Below are 12,862 nucleotides of genomic sequence, written 5' to 3' on the forward strand. Positions count from 1 at the left end.
TAAATAAATATTATGGGCTAATATATAAATAAATTAATTATATAGGTCCAATATAAATGGATTAAATAAATAAGTCTTAATCTATTGGGCTAAAGTGATGAGCTTACTTCATTAAGCCCAAGATGTCATCTTCCTAAAGGCCCAGTTTGGTGCCACGTGTCACATGATGTGGCGCGCCAAGTCAAGCGGAAGAGCCAATAGGACCATGTCACGTGTCAAAATGACAAGGCATGCCAAGTCATATTAAAAGGCTAATGAAATCGCGCCACGTGTGCAAGTGACATGTTCTGGCCAATCAAATGCGGCCATGTTACACTTCAATTTGATTGGTCGGAAAGAGTTTGTTCTTATCACAACTCTTCCCTTTCACAACTATAAATAGGGGTCTTCATAACTCAGAAAGGACAACAAAAGTTATAACAAGAAGCAAGAGAGAGCTCGTGGATCAAACACCGCAAATTTCTCTACAAGTTTCAAGCTTCAAGCAATCAAGTTCAAGTTCAAGAAATCAAGTTCAAACTCAAGAATGAAGAACAAATCAAGTTCAAGTTCAAGTTCAAGCAATCAAGCTCAAGCTCAAGAACGAAGAATAAATCAAGGTTCAAGGAGTACGAGTTCAAATCAAAGTTCATGCTAGTTGAATTCAAGATCATCATTAGTGACAACAAATATAGATTCAAGATCAAGCTCAAAGGCCCTTGAATTTATTTACTATTGGAAAGAAGAATCAGAGGATTCATAGAGATTGTACACTCAAATATTTAAAATAAAATACTACGATTGTTGCGATATTTTCGGTCTTGATTTTATTTTCTCGACGCAATTTATTGTCTACAAATGCAATAATGACAAGTAATAATAAATAAAAAAGATAAAATAAAAAATATAGAAGGATGAGACTTATTTAAATTTGAGATGATAAAGTGTCTTTCCAATTATGATGAAAAAGGCCATATAATAGATAATACCACATAATTGAATTCTTAATAAAATTAAAACAAAAAAATATTGAACAATGAAAGAATTTCAAGTAACGAGTAAATAAGCTTACTCACAACAATAAACTAAAAGAAATTATTATAAAAATAGAGAGATAAGATTTATTTGAATTTGAGATGAGAAAGTATCATTTGAATTATGATGAAAAAATTCATAAAATGGATTATATCGTTGAAATAGTAAGGATCCTGAGGGAGCAACAAAGGATCATTATGGGTCATCTCTCACGGCAAGATCAGGTTATGACGAAATTAAGGCATGCATTTTCGAGTGTTTCTAACAACGCGAATGGACGAGGTCTAGTTCCACCTGGTGCTCCCTCAAATCAAACAACGCAGAGGGTCGATAACAACACCCTGAGGGGTAAAGTCGGCTTTGATTGGGCTGGGAGGAACGGTAGCGGATCCGATAACAACAATGAGAACGATCCCTTTAAAACGGAACTCATGCGGTTCATAAAAGGAAATAAAAGTCCGAATGGATCAAATTCCTAGCGCACCACCAGTATTGAAAGGACCGGATTAAAAAAAGTACACCCAACTGCCATTCAAACCAAGCACGGCACCCGAGTTAATCCCGAAGCGGTTCAAAATGCCAGACGTGTCAAAATATAATGGGACTTCAGATCCTCAGGAGCATATCACTACCTATACAATAACAGTGAATGGAAACGATTTGGCTCCCCACGAGATTGAGTTAGTCTTACTAAAGAAATTTGAAGAGATATTCACGAAGGGGGCCCTGACATGGTATTCACTCTTGACTAAACATTCCATAGATTCCTTCAAAATGCTCGCGAATTCTTTCATTAAGGCCCATGTGGGGGCCAGAAAGGTACAGGGTCGAAAGGCCGACATATTCAGGATTGCACAAGAGGGTCTGAATTGTTGCGGGAGTTCATGACCTGATTACAGAAATAAAGATGTTGCTCGCGGTCGTGCCAAATGAATGGCTAGCAGAAGCATTTACTAAAGGGTTAAATTCGAGAAGTTCCGATGCTTCCCGGAAATTGAAAGAAAGTCTGCTCGAGTTCCAGGCAACAACATGGGCGGATGTCCACAACCGATACGAGTCAAAGATAAGAATTGAAGAAGACCAGTTCGGCTTTCCGGCGTCAACCAAAGGTCGGGACCGGGAAAAGAATAAAGAGAAATTAAAGGATGATTTAGACATAGATCAGCGCCCTTCCAGGGGACAATTTTGCTTTATGAGCGGGCCGAAGGACACGACAGAAGTTTCTGTCCAACGGATAGATTCGCTACCGACAGGAGAACTGATCATGGCGAGAATAATAGGTCATTACTGGATAAGGAGACATCGGGTTCTCAGGATTTTTCCTATCCCAGACTTTCCGAATACAACTTTAACGTCAGCGTAGTGGAGCTGGTGTCGGTTATGAGGAGCATTAAAGAAGCACAGTTCCTGAAGCCAATAAGGTCTGATCCTAGCCAAAGAGATCCTAATTTTTGGTGTGAATACCATGAACCAATGGTCATCGGATAGGGGACTCTCAACATCTGCGCGAGGAGGTGGAGACATTGCTGAAAAACGGCCATCTAAGAGAATTTTTAAGAGATCAGGCTAAAAACAACTATGGCCGCAATCATGATAATGCAGAATCTTCGAAAGCTGGAGACGATCCCTCACGTTTGACAATCAACATGATTTCCATAGGGAACAAGATTAATGGTATAACATTTTCGGCAGCAAAAAAGACGAAGGTGTCGGTGACCCACAGTAAGAGACTCCAGGAAGTCACTGAGGACGACATTACTTTCATGGAGGAAGACACAGATAGACTACTGCTGTCGCACAACGATGCATTGGTAATCTCTTTAAATGTCTTAGATTTTAAGATTAAACGTGTTTTGGTGGACCCAGGAAGTTCGGCCAATATCATCCAATGGAGAGTGTTTGAGCAAGCCAAGCTCACCGGAAGTATCATTCCGGCCATAAAACTCCTCGTCGGGTTCAACCTAGCAAGTGTGACAACCCAATGAGAGATCTTGCTTCCTACGAATGATGAGGGGGTGATGAAGATAACCCTTTTTTGAGGCGGTGGACATTGATATAGGCTATAATATTATCCTAGGGAGAGTCGTGGTTGCACTAGATGAAGGTTGTACCATCAACATATCATCATTTGCTAAAATTCCCAACTCTCGAGTGAATTAAACAAATAAGAGGCGACCAACCAGCAGCAAGGGAGATGAATGCAATCTCAGTTTCCAGTAGCACAGGGAAGGAGCATGTGGCATAGTAGTTACAGGAACCGAGCGCATGCTCCCGAGCCGAGCAAAGTCAACCAGGGGGAGGAGTCATCGGAATCCTATTAGATACCGAGATATTTCCAGGTACAGAAGAGATAGACGCAACAAAATCCATAATAGAAGAACTTGAACAAATCGCATTGTTCGAAAAGTTCTCGGAGACGAACTTCCACTTAGGGATAGGACTACACCCTGAGCTCAGGTCTGGATTTATCGAATTTATTAAATTCAATGTCGATTGTTTTGTGTGGTCGCATGTGGGTATGACAATTATCCCGCCGGAAGTGGCCATGCATAGACTAAGCCTGGATCCCAACATCCCACCGGTAAGACAGAAAAAATCCTATTGCCGAGGTCAAGAACAAATTTATCAAAGAAGAGGTAACTCGCTTACTTGATATTGGTTCAATCAGAGAGGTAAAGTATTATGACTGGCTAGCTAACTTAGTAATAGTTCCAAAGAACAATAATAAATTTTGCATGTTAGCAAACTATAAGAATTTAAATAAGGCGTGCCTAAAAGACTCATTCCCATTGCCAAACATTAATCAAATGATTGATTTGACGGCCGGGAACAAGTTAACGAGCTTCCTCGATGCTTACTTTGAGTACAACCAAATCAAAATGAACTAGGAGGATCAGGAGAAAACTCTGTCCATAACAAATTTCTGCACATATTGTTATATTGTGATGCTTTTCGGGGCTAAAAACGCTAGAGCCACTTACTAACGGTTTGTAAAAAAAATGTGTGAGAAATAGATAGGGAAGACTGTGGAGGTTTACATAAATGATATGATGGCTAAGTCTTTGAACGCAGGTGATCATCTTAAACACCTGCAAGAAACCTTTGACATATTAAGGAAGCACAACATGAAGCTTAACCCCGAGAAATGTGCATTCAGGGTTAGCTCTGGTAAGTTCCTGGGATTCCTTGTGTCGCAAAGGGGGATCGAGGTTAACCCCGACAATATTAAAGCCATCGAAGACATCCCGGACCAACTATCAAGCATGAAAGAGGTTCAAAGGTTGATAGGGAGACTGACCACTTTGAGCAGATTCATTTCAAGGTCTTCGGAGAAATGCCATCGTTTCTTTTCACTACTCAAAAAGAAGAAGAACTTCGAATAGACTCCGGAATATCAACAGGCTTTGAGGGATTTGAAAAGGTATTTGTCAAGTCCTCCATTACTGTCGAAACCGGAGGAAGGCGAACAACTGTTGATCTACTTAGCGATCTTGGAGGTAGAGTTAAGTTCTCTTTTAGTTCATGAGGATGAAGTGACGCAATCTCCCATTTATTATGTTAGTAAAATTTTAACGGAAGCAGAAACTCATTATCCACATTTGAAAATATTGGCCTTAGCCTCGTAGTCGAAAGCTAATACCTTATTTCCAATGTCACACGATAGTTATGGTGACCACTTTTCCCCTGCGGAATATTCTTCATAAACCTAAACTCTTAAGTAGGATGGCCAAGTGGGCCATCGAAATGAGTGAATTTGACATAGAATATAAACCCAGTACTGCGATTAAGTCGCAAGTTTTGGCCGACTTTGTGGCCGATTTCAGTCCGGGACTGTTGCCTTTGGCTACCAAAGAAGCAGTTATGGTGTCAGAATCAACATTAGGATTTTGAACCTTGTTCACGGACGTAGCTTCCAACATGAATGGGTCTGGGCTCGGCATAGAGCTAACCATGCTTTTGGGAGAAACCCTAAGGCAAGCCAAAAAAATTGTTCCTCTGAATAACAATGAAGCAGAGTATGAAACTTTGACTGCAGGACTCGAGATGGCCCGGGGACTGGACTCTGAGGTCTTTAAAATTAAATGTGACTCCCAATTGGTAGTAAATCAGGTCTACAGGATCTTCAAAGCCAAAGATGAATGCATGCAACAACGTAATAAAAGTCCAGGCTCTACTCGCTCAGTTCAGGGAATGGTCAATTACTCACATCTCGAGGGAAGAGAATGCGGAAGTAGATGCACTAGCCAATCTTGGATCATCCACAAAAATGAAGGGATCGAACTCCGACACGGTCGTGCAGCTTATGAATTTGGTATTGGATGCAGATAGCTACTACGAGGTAAATGCGGTCAATTTGGTCTAGGACTGGAGAAATGAGATCATTGACTACCTTTGAACACAGAAAATTGCCTGAAGATCCTAAGGCATCTCGGTTACTGCGCACTAAAGCAGCTCGATATAGTTTCAAGGGAGGTCAATTATATAGAAGATCTTTCCAAGGCCCGCTGGCCCGATGTTTGGGAGCTTCCGAAGCTAATTACGTTATGCGAGAAGTCCATGAAAGGATCTGCAAAAACCACTCAGGCACAGATTCCCTGGTGTTAAAATTAATCAGGGCGGGATACTACTGGCCCCGGATGGAACAAGATGCCTAGACTTATGTTAAAAAATGTGATAAGTGTCAACGCTACGCACTATTGGTGCATCAACTGGCAGAGCCACTACTGTTGATACCCAATTTTTTCCTATATTATTTTTCAAAATGCATATATATCTTCAAAACTATGCATTAATATCAATTGATATTTTTCCATAATTTCTACATTTTTAAATTAATTTCAATATTTTATTTATATAAACAATTATAAAATTGCATCACAAACGATCTTACAATATTTCATGATCCAATTTTGCTATTTATAGTCATATTAAGTTCAAATTATTTCACAAATGGCTAGATTTACACTTTTTGGTTACTATTGCAATAACTTTGCAATTATAGCCCATGTGTACATTATTGCATTATTTTACCAGAAAATGGTTCATTGTATTTTTAAAATATTGAGTAATTATTTTTAAAACATTTCTACGCATGAAAATTATTTCTATAATCAGTTAATTATTTTATAAATATTTTTTATAATTTTTTTGGGCATTTAATAAATAGCCCCTTTATTTTCAGACCTGACCTCTTTTAAACCAGCCCAAAACCCTTTTTAAAATTAGCCCAAACCCCTTTTGGCCTAATCTGCCTACCCCGGACCCACTAGCCCGTTCAATCGTGGTCGTTGATTATTTTGATCAACGGTCCACGATTATCCTTACCTTAATTAACCCCCCTAATCTACCCAAACCCTTCTCATTCTTTCCCTCACCCGCTGTCATCATCTCCCTCGTCTCAAACTCCCTCTCAACCTAACCCTAACCCTAAAACCCCGTCACCGGCGTGAACCCCTCCTATGGTGCTTCTATGTCTTCTCCGACCAGACCTGGTCTTCTATACGCCATGGCTCTTCGATTTCTTGGGTCCTTTAGAAGATCTCAAGGGAACCCCAACTGGTTCCGGTTTGAAACTTTGTTTATCAGCCTGTCTCAGGCCATTTTTTATTTGTTAGTAAGAACTTCTTGTTTTATTACAGATCTATGGGTTCTTGACCTATTCTCTCATCTCTACTACTTTTCTGAAAACCCTAGCTCGATAGTGTCGATTCTTCTCAGATCTTTACAGATCTCAGATGATTCGAATGTTATTAAGTGATTTCCCTAAAAAATCTTTGTTTGATTATTCCGATTTTTAATCACTCTTCCTAAACTAGGGTTCATTTCAAGTTGTTTTTCAAAGGTTTTTCTCACTTCTAAGTGTTTGATAATTATTCTTTCGTATTCGTGACTGATTTGTGCAAGGATATGTAAACCCTAGTTGATTCTATGTGGTTCCTTCAATCTTTGCTTCGATTTTGGGTATTTTTGTGATACTAGTCGTGTTAGTTTACTCTATCTTTTGGACTTAAATATTTTTCCTTTTTTAAATCCAGTAATTTTGTAGTTTTGTCCTAATTAATCTTTGTTAGGGTTCGAACTTGCTTTACCCGCTAAGTTCTATATTTTCTGTGAGGTCTTACTTAATTTAATCTCTATTTATGGAATTTGAGTAATTCTTTCCAGAAATCAGTATTCTTTTGAAGGTTTTGCTGATTACTTTACTCTATTAAGATTCATGTGCATAAGTTTTATTTATTTCCTTGTTTATGACTTTAATTGATCATCTTTGCCTTAATTGATTGCCCGTATAATTTTAGGATTCTTACTGATTCCTTATTTGGTATGATTTGGACTCCTTGCCTTAATTAAACCCCTATTGTTACCGTCAATCAATTACCCCTAATTAAGGGGGTCTATTCCAAACCCCTTTATGTGATTTGATTCTGTAATTCTGTGATTGCCCCTAATTGACGGGCTTCTGATTCTTTTACCTTATTTGTTCTACTCCTAAAATGCTATATATACACTCTTGTTTTACCTCTCAACACAAGAACAATTAGTTCAAAACACACACACACACACATACAAAAATTCTATCTTCTCTCTCTGCTACTTGTGCTAACTACTTGTCTAGCCGGCTGAAAGCCAAGGCTAGACTGTGGAACTCTACTTGCTTTACTTTCTGCACTTTGCTTCCTTAACTGGTATGTTCCTAGTTCAATTCTGAAACTCAACTCTATGTGCTCCATGTATGTTAATTTATGTCTCCTTCTGCACTAATTTAATGGCTTATGTATTTAATTGCCCTTCTTGTTTATTGCTTTATTCAACATGCTTAAGTTTTGCCCTCTCTTGTTCAAGTGTGTAATCAGCATGTCTGGGTATCACTTGTCTTGACTGATACTTGGCCAACATGTTTACTTGAGTTCTTGTTTATTTCTCTTAACTAGTATGCTCATGTTAGTATCATAGACTCCTAATGTACTTGATTAACACTAAGCGGCTTGAATAATTCAGTGTAATAGACCCATGTCCTCAGCATGACTACTCTCATACCTTGTCTCTATGTCTTACTGCCTATTACTATTCCAATTTCGAGCATGATTCCCTTGTTATCACTTTGAAGTAGTAGTTTTGTGTTCTGGATGTCAATCAGTTCCTACTTGTTCTTTGTACTTGTTGGTCTATATGCTTCTCCTCTTATCCATGATTATATGTTTCTGATTTGACCTCTCTATGTCCCCAACCCCCCTAATCCTTGTCTGTAAAGCTGTTTGTCTACACTTAGAATCAAGTAATAAATGGCTCTGAATCTGGGCGCTCTAAGTTATTTTTTGTGATTGTGTGTTTTCTCAGAATTGCTTCCAAAATTGTTTTCACTCTTAGCATTTTTTTCTAAAACTGTGTCTATTCCTGAAAACCTTTTTCACTCCTGAAAGTTTTACTTCAACACTGTTTTACTAAGTTCTTCCAAACTATGTCAAACACTCTCACTTCTACTCTAAGATTATTTAAGCTCTGCCCCTCTGGTGTGTGCACTGTTTAGGAATCTTTGAGATTCCTCTGAACTCTGGCACATCAGGGCTGACCCTTCCACACTGCACATAACCAGTTCTCTATTTAAGAAAGGGTCTTGGTGTGAGCACTACCTGGGATCCCAGAGGTCCTTAGGGAACTTTGACACACCAGGACATACCATTGGCTATGAGACTCTTGGCATTTGAGACTGTTCTAAAGGCCTGACATCCCCAAGTTTACTTTGGGCCTAATTCAGGCTCCCTATATAGATAGTTTATATTTATTTATGTAATTCATTTACTATTGGTCTGTAATAATAATTTCTTGTAAATAGATATTGAGGAAATTAGTAAAAGGGAGGGACTTTTATATCTCTTTTCTGGGAATTGGGTAGAAACCATGCTCCTACAACCGTTATGATTGTCTAAATGCACTAGAAACCTTGCTCATAGGATTGTTAGGACTATTTGTACGAGTTAGAAGCCATGCCTACTGAATTGTTATGTGCATTAGAAAACATGTTTATAGGATCACTATACTATCTGCTCTAAACTTCCATTCTGCATTCACTTAGTTGCATTAAAATCTGGTTCTTAGGTCATTTATCAATTCTGCTTTAATAATCACGTTCAACAACTGCTCTATGTGCATTAGAGACCATGTTCCTATGATTTTTACTACATTTACTTAAAACCATGCCTATAGTTTGAACGCGTAAAAATCAGTTGTCACCTAGCCTATAAGGAATATGCATAAAAATAATCTCAATACCTAGACATCATACTCTTAGAGATGAAAGTGTGAAATCAATTCTGTAATGCATGTGATCCTTCTTCAGCGCCTAGACAACATATAGGTTTAAATAAAAACAAAAATTTGTCTGTCAGTTTTTGATTTAGAATTATGGTCTTTCATTAATGTCTAGATGACATGTTACTGCTAATCCACGCCAAGGCAAGCCTATAGGTAATCAAGGTTTAATAAACTATGAAACTGCTTTACTTATTGTGACTGCCCAGATTTAACAGGTTCTAAATTCAGTAGGCAAACTGAATAGGTCTTCAACACTTTTGCCTTAACTCAGCATTGCATATTCTCTGCTTATCATGCTTACCTAGATATCCTGTTCTAGGGCTCTTTCTCAAATATTTGAAATTTGTTGTTTGAGACATGCCCTTACTTGCTCTATTTGTGGAGGTAAAATGTGAGCATTTTGATTGTTCTATCTTTGGTCCAGTCTTATATGTTTTGTATGTCGCCTAGAGTTTCTCCTTTTAATCACTGTAGGAGAGTCTAGACCCCACCTTAACTAGAAGTCCCAAATACCTTCGGACTATATAAGTAAAGGGACGAGTAGTGCACGCGTAGGATACATCTTAAGATTGTTAGGACACCTTAGGATATGACCAAGGGGAGGGTAACTAGGTAGTAGAGGATATGATGACTTGTGCGCTAATGCCATGTGTAACCCCTCTATTTGAGGAAGGCTTACCGGTTATTGTACAGATGTGATCTTATAGGCTAACAAACCTAGGTTTTCCCTTCCTTTATTTACATATGTGTGCTCAGACTACCTAAACTTCATTTATTTGCAAATGTGTGCTTAGACTGCTTATGACTAATTCACATAACTGAGTTCGGTCGGGACCCACCGTTGTGGACTACAAGGGATTCCTAACACCTTCCCTTCAAGATTATTTCAAGCCCTTACCCTGATCTCTGGTAATGCAAACTAGTTATATGAGTTAATTGCTCTAGGTGACCTAACGCACCTTAATCTGTTAGGTGGCGACTCTTCAAATTCAAATACCCAATTCCCCAAAAGGAAATGAGTTATTCCCAATGAATGTCGAAACCCGGACTCCACGATGGAAAAAGGGGGCACGACAGCATGGCAACTCCGCTAGAAATATTTTAGGATCTTACCATAACGAACTTATTTCTATGAATTATTCTTAAGCATGCTTTATTCTATGCACCTTATCCCTTATTTGGATTTAACTGCTTATTTTCAAGCATTTATGATTTCCTTTGCTTCCTGAAACTGACTTGTCTCTTTATTTTCTTTTTTGTAACTGTCTTTTAATTATTTAAATATCGCATTTATCGTTTTTAAAACGTGCAATACTTGACAACATGCTATTTATTGTTGCATAAATCATGCTCAACACCATATTCCACTCGTGTGTAATCAATATTATAGCAACGCTTGATGAGTGTTTGCGCTCTTCCTATATATCACCCTTTAAATTTGAAAAGACGTATTTGCAGTAAAACTAGTCGATCAGCGGTGTGTTCGACGGTTCCGTGCCTTTCCCCCTCAAGTTGTCCGCTTGAGGGTCCCAGTCTAGACCTCTATAGTAGCCTTACTCTGATCAATTGTGCATGCATCATGGTCAACCCTAGCCGGGTTAATATGTTGTCCACATAATAACCTTTTAAGACAAGCCTCACCCAAAAGTCCATCGGGTTTTCCATAATCCCAACGGATGCAACCACAATTGTGTGCATTAATCATTGTTGTATAAATAGACGAACCTGGAGGGGGGAATGACCTAACCATCTTTTGTTTTGCAGAAAATGAGGCACGAAGTCCCTAGATTCGGTATGGTCAGTAGCATACCTTCACTTTTGCTGGATTGGTGGAGGGATCATCCCTTAAGTGACCAAAATCATGTGAAATGAGTCTTAGGAAATTTGCCTTCTCTGTTGGATCTTCAGCCGAACAAAATGTTGACTGAGGCTGCCACTATGTTTTGGGACAAGGAAAGAGCTGTATTCTACTTTGGGGACATAGAAATGACTCCTCTTCTAGAAGAAGTATGGGGATTTGCTGGGTTGCCTTGGGATAGCCCTGGTCTATTAGCGCCTAAAAATCGCACCATTAGAGGATTCCTTAAGATGATGGGGCTGAAGAAAAATGATGACTTGGAGTGCCTAAAAAACTCCTACATACCTTTCAACTTCCTCTATGAACGATACGGTCACTGTAGCTCTTACCGTATTTTTTATGATGAGTTCTCAATCACCTCCTTGGGCTGGGTTCATTGCAGGGTCTTCGTATTCATTGTATGTTTCTTGGGCATGCTGGTATTCCCGATTCAAGGGAATAGAATCCTTACCAAGCTGGCCATGGTGGCCAAAACTTTAATGGACGGGATCGAGGGGAAGACATATACCATTGTCCCTATATCATTGCAAATATGTACCGAGCCTTAGAGCGCTATTAGAAGGGGCACAAATTCTTCGAGGGTTGCAATTTTGCTGCTACATGTTTGGTTGTTAGAGCATCTCAAAAGGGGTCAATACCACCAAGAAAGGCCTTGGAATGATCATATAACTTTCCATCACCCTAAGAGAATGAATTATATTTCGGACATGTTTGCTCAACCTAAGGATGTTGTAGGATGTGTGCAATTTTTCAACAAGTTAACTGAGGACCAGGTTCAGTGGATGTTCGAGTAGTTCCCCACCGGCGAGTTCATCATCAGATCCAGGGATGTTCCATACTTGGTGTTGATTGGGTTAAGGGGCATATACCTTTATGCTCCCCTCAGGGTTATGAGACAGCCAGGCAGGAGATAGGTCATACCACAAGTCACTAAAATGAGTCACTTCATAGCTGATTTTTAGGATGACGCCATCCCATAAAATAATGAAGTACAACATATGTGGACTATGAAGATTATCGTGGAAAAGGATACCATCGATCCGGACCGATATCATGCGAGTCACTTATACTTTTACCCCTCATGGTTGGATGATAACATAACAGGGATCTTCGAACCAAGGGTTGGTCCAGGAAACAGTGTCATAGACGAATTTGTTGAAGCAGAGATGAAGTATAACAAGCTGCGCAAAAGAGTTCGTGAGTCTGAAGCTGAGCATATGGAGTAGCATAAGGCCGACATGGAAATGATCAATGAGTGGAAAGAGAGAGCTGTTAAATCCAGTGAAAGGTTGGCATATTTGGAGTACAACTTAATGGAATTGGAAGGGAAAATAAGAAAGAGGGTCACCAATTGCCAGAATGCTGAGGGAAACAAAGGAAGACATTTTGCAAGGGCATTCTTACTGCTGAACCTGCACGAACTGGGGAATTGATCGACAATAGCATCCGGTCTGGAAAGGGTCCTTCTGGGACCAAGTAGATTAGGTTTACTTGCTTTTCTTTTAAATGTAATAAGGCCAAGTTCCACTAGTAACATTATCTTATTTAGTGTCGGTTGGGTCATCTATTTTGAACATTAATGAAATGAGGCAATTATTGGCACTGAATTTCTCCAAATCTATTTGTCGCTAGGCTTACCTCGGGCACAATGAGGCTCCCAAATTAGGACATGAATTT

The sequence above is a fragment of the Nicotiana tabacum genome, chromosome 11 (genome assembly GCF_000715075.1).
Source record: "Nicotiana tabacum cultivar K326 chromosome 11, ASM71507v2, whole genome shotgun sequence".
Lineage (NCBI taxonomy): Eukaryota > Viridiplantae > Streptophyta > Magnoliopsida > Solanales > Solanaceae > Nicotiana > Nicotiana tabacum.